Raw genomic sequence first — 15,668 nt, 5'->3', positions numbered from 1 at the left:
GAAATTTTAATCTACATTAGACAGCAGTGAGTGTCACATGGGCTCTCAGCATAGATAAGGGTTCAAAAATATTTGCAACCAGAGTGAAAGATGGAACTAAGTGGAACTTTTATCTGTTTAAAGGTAAAAGACAACTAAATGAAACAGTAGACAGGGCTATACCTGGAGTCAGCAAGAACTGAATTCATATCTATCCCAATATTTACTAGCTATGTGACTGTAGACAAGTAGTTTCATTTCTTTCTCAATTTTTGAATCTGTAAAATGAGGATGATAAAATATATATCTCACTGGATTGTTGTAAGACTAAAATATTTCAGTGTTTTTATTTTGGAAATCATGAAGGGCTATATAAATACTGGGTATCATTTGCTATTATTATATAAGAGGGGGAAAAAATAGATCTGGTAGGAATTTATTATAGTCCTTCACATGTCCCAGTACTTCTGCCATCTGAAATAACAATATTATTTTTTTACATTTTATTTTATTTTTAATTCATGGAGTAAAACAAACATTTCTCTGTAACATAGTATAATAAAATGATTGCACATGAAACTAAATCAGTCATATATAATTTGCTATTCCTTTAAAATATATATAAATATATTTAAAATATAGTTCTATTTATTAATTACTTATCTAGATGTAGATAACATCTTTTTTCATATGACCTTTTTAGCCAATTTGGGTATTTAAAATAATAAAAATTAACATTCATTCAAAATAGTTCTTAAAACAATATTACTCTTAGTAAATACAATGTTCTCTTGGTTCTACTCATTTAACTTCATTATTTCAGGCAATTTCAAATACTTTACCACCAAAAAGAGAACTAGCCTAAACATTTTAGTACATATATGTTCTTTTCCTTTTTTCCTAATCATCTTTGGAAATAGGATCAAAAGATATAGATAGTTTAATAAGTCTTTGTACAAAATTCCATATTGCTCTCCAAAATGATTGTATCAGTTCACAATTCTACCACCAATGAATTAGTGTCCCATTTTTTCACACATCCTCTCCAACAATTTTTGGTTTCACTTTTAATCACTTTAGACAATCTAGTAGATATAAAATGGTATTTCAAGGTTATTTATTTTGAATTTCTCTAATCAATAATTATTTAAAACATTTTTATATAACTATAAATTATTTTAATTTTTTTCATTGGAAAACTGTTTATATCCTTCAAAAACAAACAAACAAACAAAAATCTAAGTTTTATGCCTTTTCTAAACCCTCTTGTAAAATTTTCATTTCCTTTCTCCATTTTTCTTCTAACTTTCTTTTAAGATTCTTTATATTTCTTCTAGACGAGCTTTCTGTGATGGGAACCAGTTTATGTCATCTTTGGGGACTTCATCTGGAGACAATCTGCTTTTTGTCTCCTCAGGATTTGAAATCTGTTTTTTCTCTTTCACCATAAAAGCTGTATATAATCAGAATTCTCTTTATTTTTTTACTTATTTTTAAAAATGTTAAGGTCTATTTTTAGGTCAGGGGACGTTTTCCAAGCTTCCTCTACAAGCAGCAGCTTCCTATATAAGAGACCGTGGCTGTGCTGGATCAGTGCTGACTCCCTCCCAGTGCTGGGTAGGCATGCCAGGTCCTATGAGATTCTGGTGTTTCAAGGTTCACTATTTACTTTTTTTTATTTGTGTTGGGTGTATTCTAACTTCTCTGCTGATCTACTGGCTTGCAACCAAGGCAGAGTGTTCAACACTGCTGTAGGTACCTGTAGATTCCTCCCTGTGGATTCTTCACCATGTGGAGTCTATACTGCCCTGAGGAGTCCACATCAGCCTGTGGAATCTGCACCACCCCAAAACTCTGTGATGTCTGCACTGGCATTTGTTCTCGGTTGCTTGTACTTGGCTGTCTCCTTTCTGTTTTTGATTGATTAGATAGATTTGATAAAATGGAAAAAGAAAACAACTCTCAGGAAAAACAGAATTTATCAAACAGTAAAAGAAAATAACTCCTTAAAAAACAAAATTGGTGAAATAAAAAAAAAAATCCATAGAACAAAACAACTCATTTAAAAATTCAATTGAACCATTCCCAATAAGATCAGGAGTGAAACAAGTTTGCCCACTATCACCATTACTATTTAATATTGTATTATAAATGCTAGCTTTGGCAATAAGAGTTGAGAAAGAGATTAAAGGAATTAGAGTAGATAATAAATGAAGGACTCCTACCAAATTCCTTTTATGACAGAGACATGGTACTGATACCTAAATCAGGTAGGACAAAAATAGAGAAAGAAAATTATAGACTAATCTCCCTAATGAACATTGATGCAAAAATCTTAAATAAAATATTAGTAACAAGATTACAGAAAATCATCCCCAAGATAATAATCATGACCAATTAGGATTTATACCAAGAATGCAGGGCTGGTTCAGTATTAAGAAAACTATTAGCATAATTGTCTATATCAATAACCAAATTAACAAAACTATATAATTATCTCAATAGATGCAGAAAAAGAATTAGAGATACAAAGAGAAATTTCATTTAAAATAACTGTCAATATTATAAATTATTTGGAAATCTATCTGCCAAGGGAAAGTCAGGAACTATATAAGCAAAACTACAAAATATTTTTCACACAAATACTCAGATCTAAGCAATTGGAAAAATATCAAGTGATCATGGATAGGTCGAGCAAATATAATAAAGATGACAACACTCGCTAAACTAATCTATTTATTTAGTGCTATATCAAACTCCCAAGAAACTATTTTACTGATCTAGAAAAAAATAACAAAAAAATTCATCTGGAAGAACAAAAGGTCAAGAATTTCAAAAGAATTATTGAAGAGAAAAGCAAATTAAGGTGGCCTACCTGTAGCAGATCTAAAACTATAAAGCAATGTTCATCAAAACCAACTGGTACTGGCTAAGAAATAGAGAAGTTGATCAGTGGAATAGGTTAGGTTCACAGAGCAAAATAGTCAATGATTATAGCAATCATTTGAGAAACCCAAAGGCCCACCTTTTCTGATAAAGAATTCCCTATTTGACAAAATCTGCTGGGAAAATTGGAAACTAATATGGCAGAAACTAGGCATTGATCCACCCAAAATACTGTACAGCAAGATAAAATTGAAATTATAAACCAATTAGAAGAACATATCATAATTTACCACTCAGATTTATGAAGGAGGAATTTGTGACCAAAGAAGAACTAGAGATCATTATTGATCACAAAATAATTTTGATATATTAAGTTTAAAAGCTTTTGTTCAAATAAAACTAATGCAGACAAGATTAGAAGGGAAGTAATAAACTGGGAAAACATTTTTTATATCCAAAGGATCTGTTAAAGAACTCATTTCTAAAATATAGAGAGAATTGACTCAAATTTATAATAGTTCAAGCCATTCTCCAATTGATAAATGGTTGAAGGATATGAACAAACAGTTTTCAGATGAAAAAATTGAAACTATTTGTACTTACATGAAAAGGTGCTTCAAATCACTATTGATCAGAAAAATGAAAATTAAGACAACTCTGAAGTACCATTACACACCTCTCAAATTAGCTAAGATGACAGGAAAAGATAATGATTAATGTTAGAGGGGATGTGGGAAAACTGGGACATTGATACATAGATGGATCCAACCATTCTGGAGAGCTATGGTCAAAAAATTATCAAACTGTGCATACCCTTTGATCCAGAAGTGTTTCTATTGGGATTATAGCTCAAAGAGATCTTAAAGGAGGGAAAGGGACCTACATGTGCAAAAATGTTTGTGGCAGCCCTCTTTATAGTGGCAAGAAATTGATGGATGCCCATCAATTGGAGAATAGCTGAATAAATTATAGCATATGAGTGCTACGTATTACTATTGTTCTGTAAGAAATGACCAACAGGATGATTTCAGAGAGGCTTGGAGAGACCTACATGAACTGATGCTAAATGAAATGAGCAGAAGCAGGACATCATTATATAGAGCAACAACAAGACTATATGATGATCAATACTGATGGATGTGGCCTTCTTCAACATTGAGATTCAAACCAGTTCAGTGATGAAAAGAGTCATCTACATCCAGAGAGAGAACCATGTGGAATACAACATATCATTCTACTCTCTCTGTTGTTATTAGCTTGCATTTTGTTTTCTCTCAGTTGTTTTTTTCCTTTTTTATCTGATTTTTCTTGTGCAGCAAGATAACTGTACAAATATGTATACATATATTGTATTTAACATGTATTTCCATATGTTTAACATGTATTGGACTACCTGCCAGCTAGGGGAAGGGGTGGGGGAAAGAGGAGGAAACTGGGAACAAAAGGCTTTGCAAGGGTCAATACTGGAAAAAAATTATCCATGCATATGCTTTGTAAATAAAAAGCTTTTTTAAAAAAGGACTAATTTATTTCACATTCTTTCCTGTGAGTTATAAGGAAGTAGTTGCCTAATGAATAGAATGCAAAACTTGGAGTCAGGAAGGCCTGAGTTCAAATTCTGTCTCATACTTAATTGCCCTAGCAAATTGACAGTCTTTATTTGCTTGGTTTTCTCAACTGTAAGACAGGAATTATTATAGCACCTACACATTTCAAGTGAGATAGTATTTGTAAATAATATTTAGCATATTACCTTCATATTGAGGTAGTATATAAAGTTCATTCCCTAACTCCCAATCTGAGCCTTGGTTTCCTCATCTATAAAATGAGGCTATAAGTATAGCCTGTAGGCTATCGGCTGTAAAGTTCCTTCTAGTTCTAAATCTATGATACCATATTTAATCCATGGAAAACAGCTCTTCTGGTTGAAAACAAGCTCCTAGTATTTTTCCTGTTTGAATACTTTTAATTTATACCATACATAGTTTGTGCATAGTGAGATATATGGTATTGTGTAGTTGTTTACTTTTCTTTGCATCCCAATGTTGAACATAGTGCCAGGCACATTGGAGGGACATAAATATTTATTGACTTATGACTCATATAAGTAGCTAGAATTGAGCACAGCATTCTGACATCTTGGGATCCTCTAGCAAATATATGCATGTACCTGATTATATAGAAAGTAATTAAATCAGGAAAGTACATGATAAGAATAGCTCCACTTTATTTTGGAAAAACAGTATAAGATACTCTTATCCCAGCTCAAAGTATCATCTTTTCTTCAGTTGTTTGTCTGAACTTCTACAAAAAGGCAGTTTATTCTCAAAAGGCAAAAATTGTGTCCAAATATTTGGAAATGAACTATATAGAGAAGTTTTCTGAACCAGTTCATGGAGATAATTATAAATTTTCAAAGTGAAAAAAAAAATCAGTAAATGCTATGAATTAAGTTTTGATTGATTATATTTTTAGTCACTTAGAATCAAGACAATGATGAAGACAAAGTTAATAATATAGATTAAAAGTATGTATACATACATACATACATACATACATACATATATAATATTATTTTCAGAAAGCTATTAAATATTTACTAGCACACCTGTGGCTAAATATAATGATTGTTCCAAACTAAGTCATATTATACTCAGGAATTCTTTCAAGGAATACTAAGTAATGAAAAGAGTTGAGGAAAGAATTAGAAATGTGGAATAGTTAACCTTTATAACATTGAAAAGCTAGATACACTAACCAAAATTAGTTTAAATAATGTCATTAAATTAACTATTGTTAGACTAGCTATTATTAGAGCTTTATTCATTGTAAAAGCTCTGTCTTCACAACATGCCTATGATATAATACAATCTATTTAGAGATGAGAACTTTAATTTAAGCTAATGGTATCTGATTCCTGAGTCTTTGTCTTTTTTTTCAATTTTTAAAAAACATTTTTATTGAAAATTTTAAATTCCAAATTCTATCCCTTCCTCCCTCTCCTTTCCTTTCCCTCAGATGGTAATCAATCAAATACATGTATACATGAGCAATTATGTAAACCATTTCCCTGTTAGTAATTTTAAATAAAAAAATTAGATAAAAGAAAAAAGTGAAAGTGAAAAAAGTATGTTTGTCTTTATTCAAATTATTGTTTTTTCTACAACTTTTCTCTCCTTCTCTGTCCCCTATATCACACTCCCTAACAAACCAAAATTTGCAAATATATATGAAAATTAAACTCAAGTCAAACTGATCAGAATGAGATGCCAAGAGAAGATAACCAAGCCAGACAAATGGAGAACATTATAACTGAAAGTAACAGGTGTTTAGACCACAGAGAAACTAGTTGGAAGATATAACTGTTCAAAAAATGCACTGTTAGATCACCATTGAGACAAATTTTGTTGTGATAAGAAATGTTACTATCTTCTTTATGACAGAATGTTAGAGTATAGAAGCCACACCTAGACTGGCAACTCTAAGCAACCCTTATGCAAAAAAAACAGAGCACTGACTTATCTAATATTTTATAAATTTATCTTTGATATATTCTTCTAAGCTAATGATTTTTTTCTTTTTTTAATTAATTTTATAATTATAACTTTTTTTTTTATAGTACATATGCATAGGTAATTTTTTTTTTTTAACAACATTATCCTTTATATTCCCTTCTGTTCCGAATTTTTCCCCTCCTTCCCTCCATGCCCTCCCCTAGATGGCAGGCATTCCCATACATATTAAATATCTTATAGAATATCCTAGGTACAATATATATGTGCAGAACCGAATTTTGTTGTTGTTGTTGTTGCAAAGGAAGAATTGTATTCAGAAGGTAAAAATAATCTGGGAAGAAAAACAAACAAACAAAAAAAAAATGCTCACAATTACACTCATTTCCCAGTGTTCCTTTTCTGAGTGTAGCTGATTCTGTCCATCATTGATCAATTGGAATTGGATTAGCACTTCTCTATTTTGAAGATATCCACTTCCATCAGAATACATCCTCATACAGTATCACTGTTGAAGTGTATAATGATCTCCTAGTTCTGCTCGTTTCACTCAGCATCACTTGATGTAAGCCTCTCCAAGCCTCTCTGTATTCCTTGTGTTGGTCATTTCTTACAGAACAATAATATTCCATAACCTTCATATACCATAATTTACCCAACCATTCTCCAATTGATGAGCATCCATTCATTTTCCAGTTTCTAGCCACTACAAAAAAGGGCTGCCACAAACATTTTGGCACATACAAGTCCCTTTCCCTTCTTTAGTATTTCTTTGGGATATAAGCCCAGTAGTAGCACTGCTGGGTCAAAGGGTACGCACAGTTTGATAACTTTTTGGGCATAGTTCCAGATTGCTCTCCAGAATGGCTGGATTCTTTCACAACTCCACCAACAATGTATTATTATTGTCCCAGTTTTCCCACAGCCCCTCCAACATTCATCATTATTTGTTCCTGTCATCTTAGCCAATCTGACAGGTGTGTAGTGGTATCTCAGAGTTGTCTTAATTTGCATTTCTCTGATCAATAGTGATTTGGAACACTTTCTCATATGAGTGGAAATAGTTTTAATTTCATCATCTGAAAATTGTCTGTTCATATCTTTGACCATTTATCAATTGGAGAATGGCTTGATTTCTTATAAATTAAAGTCAATTCTCTGTATATTTTGGAGATGAGGCCTTTATCAGAACCTTTAACTGTAAAAATATTTTCCCAATTTGTTACTTCCCTTCTAATCTTGTTTGCATTAGTTTTGTTTGTGCAAAAACTTTTTAATTTGATGTAATCAAAATTTTCTATTTTGTGATCTATAATTATCTCTAATTCTCCTTTGGACACAAATTCCTTCCTCCTTCACAAGGCTAAGAGGTAAACTATCCTATGTTCCTCTAATTTATATATGATCTTGTTCTTTATGCCTAAATCTTGGACCTATTTTGATCTTATCTTAGTATGTGGTGTTAAATGTGAGTCCATGCCTAGTTTCTGCCATTAAGCTAGTGATTTTTTGATGTAAATATAGCAATACCAAATATAAAGTTCACTGGTATGGTACCAGAAAGTCCTTTCCTGGTTTATTTATGAGAAAGGAATTATATCAATTGGAGTCCCAGATGTATAGACTAATGTCAATGTATAGAATGTATAGACTAATTTCAATTACCAAAATATAAATAAGTAAAATGATAAGAAAGCTACTCTAAGATTTTATTAGTCTAATGAGCTAAAGTAATGGTTATTTATATATCTTTCTTGTCACCTAAAACAATTATATATAAATAGAATTAGTATTTCTGGAGTTTTTTCCATGTATATAATCTAGGTTAAATTTTTCCCTAAAATGAAAGGGATTTGTACCTAATGCCTGATCATTCCAATGTGTTCAGGCTAGAACAATTAATGTGACTTTAAGGAGTCAGGCCTCTGCTATTATAGCAGATACACCACTGTCATGCAAATTAACATATCACATCCATACTATACAACACATTCTGCTGACCAAAAATATTTTCAATAAATATTAGATAGTATGAGAGTGCCTCATTTAATTTCAATCCTGATCCACCAGGATTATCTGATTCAGGTCTGTCATAAAACAATTTTAGTCTATTAATTAGTAATCCTAATATATTATTCTTCAACTATCTATAATTCAGTCTTTCATTGAGACCGTATTTTGTCATCTTTTCCACAAAGTTAGCATAATGGAATGTTTCAAACATCTTTTAGAAATCCAATACATGATAGTTTTGTGTGAATTCATTGGAACAGCATTAAATTTATAGATTATTTAATAAGTTTATTTTTTTATCTATTTATGTAAGAGTAGGTCTTTCCACACCACCCCAATTATAATATAATCATAAAAATCCTGGATACCTCAACTGAATATAAACAAAAGTAAAATAGTTGTGAATAAGACCTTAATCATTTTAAAAAGATAACAGGGATTTTGTGTCCTTGGACAGAAACTGATTATATCATATGAGAAATATTGGGGATTGGTTACAAAGAAAAAATCATGACCAATGTGGCTATGGATAAAACAGTTAGCCAATTTGGGAACAAGACAAAGTCAATTGAATATTGGTCAAATCCAGCCATGAAATACTATTCACTCAAAGCTGTCCTTTATACAAGCTCAATTCAGTTAAATCTTTTCAAGGTCTAATATTCTGAGTGAGTCTACATAAATACACATGATCATTTTTGGTCACAAAATCAAACCATATCAAAAGTATTGATTTTCCCAAGTAATTTCCATACCATTATATGTCTTTTTCATGGGTTCAAAATATGAAGCATATATTTAACAACAGAGGTTATAAGGAGTTTGTCAAGGAAAGTTTGTCAAGAATTTGGTAAAATGCAATCTACTGAAATTGATCTTTTTGTTTAATTTCTTATTTGTATTATGTGCATGATGAACCTTTAAAATTGATTTCCTTGCATATAAGGGAAATTTTTACTGAAACTAAAGGTATGTAATGAATCAAAATTTTGGGAAACTTTAAAATACTACATCCTCTAATACATAAATCTAATAATCAAATCAAAATTGAAAATTGAATTAGTTTATATTAGCTCTTTTTTCTTTTTTGAATTCTTCCTCATTTTAAAGTTTATTACAATGTTATTAACATCAAAACCAACATTAAATATAAAACAAAAAACAAAATATTACAGCATAATAGAAAGTATTAACAAAAATATTAATATTTTGTGTTAAATGGACATATTTCTTTGATGTAAAGTTTCTCAAAGCATGATATCCCTGATGAAATTGTTACTAGATATTTTTTCAACTAATTATTTTTTCTCCTTTTAGTATTTTTTCCCTTACACTAAGCACCTTCATATTGATAAAATATTTTTGATTTGAAAATTAAAGTCTTTGATAATTTAGCAAACTAAATTCCTACATTGACCGTGCTCAAAAATGTATGTCATTTCATTTTAAGTCCATCTCTTATTTGGCAGGAAGTGAGGAGAATGTTTGTTCTTTATCGAATTTCTAAAATTTATCTAGAATTTATTTTCTGTATAATGTTATCATGGTAGAAATTCTTTCCTTAATACTCTATCATTCTATATCATTTTATAGATAATTTCCTGATTTCCTCTAAAACTGTTCATTTCATTATTTCTCATTATATAATAATATGACATTATATTCAAATAACATTATTTGTTTAGCTATTACTGACTAGAAGGAATCTACTTAATTTATATTGTTTGGGCTGCCATGAAAAAGTTTGGGCTGCCCAATCGCATTGGGCTGCTATAAATATTATTGTACAAATCAATATTTTCCCTATTTCTTTCATTTATTTGTTGTATAGAACTTGTAGCTGGGTAAATGATTATGCACAGTTTGGCAACTTTCTAGGCATCATTCCAAATTATTTTCTAGAATGTCTTGGCCAATTCACAGCTTCACCAACAGTACCCTAGTATACATTTCTGAAATTCATAATTTTCCTCTTTTTCTTGTTATTGCCAATATATAGAGTCTGAAGTAGAAACTCAAAGTAAATGTAACTTGAATTTCCTTATTAGCATATTAGAACACTTTTCACATGACTATTGATAGCTTGGATTTCTTTTTGTAAAAACTAAATTCATTTTCTTTGATCATTTAGCAACTGAGGAAATACTGTGCATACCCTTTGATCCAGCAGTGCTACTACTGGGATTATATCCCAAAGAAATTCTGAAGAAGGGAAAGGGGCCTGTATGTGCCAAAATGTTTGTGGAAGCTCTTTTTGTAGTAGCTAGAAAATGAATGGATGCCCATCAATTGGAGAATGGTTGGGTAAATTATGATATATGAATGTTATGGAATATTATTGCTCTGTAAGAAATGACCAGCAGGATGAATACAGAGAAGCTTGGAGAGACTTACATGAACTGATGCTGAGTGAAATGAGCTCAACTAGGAGACCACTATACACTTCAATAACGAAACTGTATGAAGATATATTCTGATTAAAATGGATATCTTCAACATAAAAAAGATCTAATTCACTTTCAGTCGATCAATGATGGACAGAAACAGCTACACTCAGAGAAGGAACACTGGGAATTGAGTGTAAACTGTTTGCACTATTGTCTTTCTCCACAGGTCACTTATACCTTCAGAATCTAATTCTTACCATGCAATAAGAAATTTGGTTTTACACACGTATATTGTATCTAGCATATACTGTAACACATTAAGTATGTATGGGATTGCCTGTCATCTAGAGGAGGGAATAGAGGGAGGGAGGGGAAAATTTGGAAAAATGAATACAAGGGATAATGTTGTAAAAAAAAAAAAAAATTACCCATGCATATGTACTGTCAAAAAAATTATAATTATAAAATTAATAAAAAAAAAGAGTTGTCTCTTCTAGGAGGATGTATTGCCCTTTATAATAATATTGAAGAGAGGAGGGAGGGGAAAGTTTGGGGTAGGAAAACTTATAAGGTCTGTTATAGTTTAAGATATCTACTGAATATCTAGTTCCATATTTCTGAAAGATAGTAATGAAGCATGTTGTGGTCCTTTAACAAACTGTATTTTCTATTGATCTGTGAATTCCAAGAGAAGAACCAGGCTGTTCTAGCCCCTAATGGGTCTGACTTGCTTGGGCTGTCCTAACCCCCACCAGGTCTAACCTTCATAGGCTGTCCCTAAGGCATTCAATATAATATCTTCCATCAACTAACGTCCTTTGCAGATGGACCTCAGTCGCTCACTCAGCTGCCAGGACTTTCTGTCCACTAAGAACTGCATTCTCAGTGCAAAACTCCATTTTCCATAGATCTGCCAGTATAGAAGTCAGTCTCTTGGTAAACTGATTTCTATCTAACAATAAACTTTCATTTTGGAACTCATATTTTGGGAATGAGTGAATTCTTTCACTCCTAAAACCTGCAGCCAATTTAAAGGGGATTCTTAATAACTCTCTTATAGCCACTAACCTCTAGACCACCAGGAATCTAGACCATTCAAACAGCATCGGTAAGAGATGCAATATAATAGGTCAGTGGAAAGATTAGTGAAGGATATGTAGATTTGAGAACCATCAAATTCTGGTAATTAATTAGTAGTAATTAAATATTTTAACTAACTAATTTAATTAAATAAATCTGATGAGATCACCGAGTAAAGTAATATAAAGAAAGAAAAGAATCCTGGAAAGCAACCTGAAGGATACTTGTGGTTAGAAGTCATGATCTGGACTTCATTTAATATTCCATGATTTCTTTAATCTGCTTTTCCTTCAGGATGACATTTGATAATCTACTATTTTGGGAAAGCTTTCCTTTTTTCATGATTTTATGATTATAGACAGTGTTTTCAAGATCACATAAGGAGCCAAAATGGTGAAGAGCAGACATGACTTTCTATGACCTCCTCTAATTTTCTCTCAAACTGACAGCAGATTAAGTCTCTAAACTGGTGTTGGAGCCAAATAACACACAAATATATGGATTACAATACATGTGCAGAAAGAAGATACCTTGGAAGAACTTCAGAACAGGTCTGTTTCAAATAGGCAAGGGGACAGTCGTCTGCTGAGCCCAGACACAAGGAGGCCAGGGCAAGGAATTGGGGCAGTTGCAGTTCCACGCACCTGGGAATCTTCTTTGAGTCTTTTAGACTAATCTGTCCTGGTTGTAAGCAGGTGATTTGGTAGATTTGCTACTAAAGGCAAATTGAAAACCACTGAGCCCTGAAGCCAGACATAGCTGCAGTTACCCAGCATTGGAAATCAATCAGCAGAACTGCCCCAGGATAAATTAAAGCAGCTGTTGCTCCTTTGCATTGAACAGACCTTAAGCCTTGAAAAAAAAAATGAATAAAAAACAAAAGGAACTCTCACTACAGACAGCTTTTATGGAGAGAGAGAAGAATAGACCTCAAATCCTGAAGTTTCTAAAGCAACTCCAGTTGAAGTTCCAGAAGGAGAATTGAGCTGGTCCCTATTTCACAAGGCTAACTTGGAAGATTGCATAAAGAATCTTAAAATAAAATTAGAAGAAAAATGGGGAAATGAGATGCAAGAAGGAATGGAAAAAACAAATAATGCCCTACAAAAGAGATATGAAAAAATACCAATTCACTGGAAAATAAAATTTGTGAAATGGAAAAATAAGTCAATGAACAAAAAAATTCAATTGCCCAAATACAAAAGGAGCTAAAAAAGGTTACTGAAGAAAATAATACATTCAAAATTAGAATTGAACAAATGGAAGTGAATGACTCAAAAGACTTCAAGAATCCATCAAACAAAAACAAAAACAAAAAATTGAAAAAATAGAAAAAAAAAATAGAAAATACCTATTTGGAAAAACAACTGACCTGGAAAATAAATCTAGGAGAGACAATCTAAGGATTATTGGAGTTCCCGAAAGTCATGACATTATCTTTATCTTACAAGAAATCATAAAAGAAAACTGCCCTGATATTTTAGAATCAGAAGGTAAAATAGCCATCAAAAGAATTTACTGATCACTTCCTGAAACCCCATAATTAAATCCCCAAGGAATATCATAGCTAAATTTCAGAACTATTGAGCCAAGGAAAAGATATTGCAAGCATCCAGAAAGAAACAATTTAAATACCAAAGAGCCACAATTAGGATTACCCAAGAACTACAGCTTCTACAATAAAGGATTGAAGGGCCTGGAATCAGCTATTCTGAAAGGCAAAAGAAATTGAATTACAACCAAGAATAAGCTATCCAGCTAAAATGAGCATTATCTTTCAGGAAAGAAGATGGACATTCAATAATATAAGTGGATTTCACCCATTTTTAATGAAAAGACCAGAACTGAACAAAAAAAATTGATCTCCAAACATTGAACTCAAGAGAAGCATAGAAAGGTAATAATGACAATTTGAGAACTACATTTCTGTTATGGTTATATGTAGATAATATGGGTATAATTTGATTTTATTATGATAATATGAAAAAGAAACTAGAGGTGGAAAGGGACTAGAAATGGTTTGAGATTTTTGGGTATGGGGGGGAATGTTAGTCTGCCTGTTTATTAGGATAACTCAATTCTATCTTATTTGGATCACATTTCTTTTTGTGGCCATAATAGCCATATTATTTTATTCAAAGTGCATCTAGGAAAGATTTACTGACTTGGGATAGAGTTGCAGGCTTGGAACTGCAGTGTTTTTTGTTTGTTTGTTTTGTTTTTTATTGCTGTTTTTATTTGTAAGAGATCTGTGGTATATTGGATTGAATGACTGAGGAATATACTGATTCTTCCTCCCTTTGAAGAAAAAAACTAGAGCTGGAAAGTACTGAGTAAAAAGGAAAAAGAAGGCAAAATATGAGAAATTACATCTCATGAAGAGACAAAGAAAAACCTATTATAATTGAGGGGAAAAAGGGAGGGAAATGAGCTTTGTATGAATCTTACTCTCATCGAATTTAGCTCTAAGAGAGAATATTAGACATATTTGGTTTCACAAAGAAACTTGTCTAACCTTATAGGGAAGTGGAAGGGAAAAGGGTTAAAGAAAGGAAAAAAAAATAGAAAGGGAAACAGAAATATTAGGGGAAAGGTGTAAAAAAGGAACAGGGGCTCTAAAGGGGGAGGACAGTTTGTGGGAGGTGTTCAAAATACTGAGGAGGAATAAAGGGGGAAAGGAAAGAGAAAAGCATGACTTAGAGTATCATGTTCCAGGCCCTGCGTTCTTTTAATGTGGACGCTGCTAGATCCTGGGTTATCCTTATTGTGGATCCTCCATATCTGAATTGGTTTTTTCTAGCAGCTTCCAATATCTTTTCCTTTGTCTGATGGTTCTTGAACTTGGCCACTATATTTCTTGGGGTTTTGATTTTAGGGTCCCTTTCAATAGGTGATCGATGAATTTTTTCAATGTCTATTTTACCCTCTGTTTCCAGAATGTCTGGGCAGTTCTCTTTGATAATTTCCTCGAAAATGGTGTCCAAGCTCTTTTTTTCCTCACATTTTTCAGGGAGTCCGATTATTCTCAAATTGTCTCTCCTGGATCTGTTTTCCAGGTCTGTTGTCTTTCTAGTAAGGTACTTGACATTCTTTTCAATTGTTTCATTTCTCTGGTTTTGTTTGACTACCTCTTGGTTTCTCCTTGAGTCATTCATTTCTACTTGTTGGAGTTCTACTTGTTCCAGTCTAATTTTCAATGATGTATTTTCTTCACTCACTTTTTTTATATCTCTTTGTAATTGTCCAATTGAGTTTTTATCTTCTATGGAATTTTTTTCTATTTTATCCATTTTATTTTTTAGAGAGCTGTTTTCTTTTTCCAGCTCACTAATCCTGTTTCTCAATGATTTGATTTCTTTATCCACTCTGTCTTTGAATGCATGGGATGACTTCTCCAGGCTCTCTTGCCAAGCTTCCCTTTCCTTTTCCCATTTCTCTTCCAGCTCTCTTGTGAGAGCCTTTTTGATTTCCTCTCTGAGATTCTTTTGTATTGAGGAGCAGCTTATATCCCTCCCAGGGGATACATCTGGGGACAGTCTGTTCCTAGTCTCCTCAGCATTTGAAGTCTGCTCCCTCTGCACACAGAAGCTGTCAATGGTTAGAGCCCTTTTGAATTTTTTGTTCATTTTGTCAGAGTAGGAATCGAAGAAAACAAACTGACAAGAGAAACAATTGGTCTGTTTTGTGGGGGATGGGGCTGGATGGTATTAATGGGCTTCCTCTACAGACTGGGGGTAGGGCAGCAGAGAGCCACTAACAGAACAGCAATGACTGTACTGAGTCTGCGCTCTGAGGCTCTGAGAACGCACTG

At 32.5% G+C, this 15,668-nt stretch overlaps 1 long non-coding RNA gene across 2 annotated transcripts in view; it reads right to left on the bottom strand.

Annotated features, from left to right (window-relative positions):
- Positions 1–15,668, bottom strand: part of LOC141566253 (uncharacterized) — a 145,358-nt gene that overhangs the window by 99,954 nt on the left and 29,736 nt on the right. The window contains exon 4 of one of the 2 annotated variants that reach the window (XR_012489259.1): positions 13,236–15,432. The exons of the other annotated variant lie outside the window; for it this stretch is intronic. This is a non-coding gene — a long non-coding RNA (uncharacterized LOC141566253). Of the gene's footprint in view, positions 1–13,235; positions 15,433–15,668 lie in introns of those variants that run through there. 2 annotated transcript variants of the gene reach the window in all.

The sequence above is a fragment of the Sminthopsis crassicaudata genome, chromosome 4 (assembly GCF_048593235.1).
Source record: "Sminthopsis crassicaudata isolate SCR6 chromosome 4, ASM4859323v1, whole genome shotgun sequence".
NCBI lineage: Eukaryota > Metazoa > Chordata > Mammalia > Dasyuromorphia > Dasyuridae > Sminthopsis > Sminthopsis crassicaudata.
This window is presented reverse-complemented; position numbering and strand designations above follow the sequence as displayed.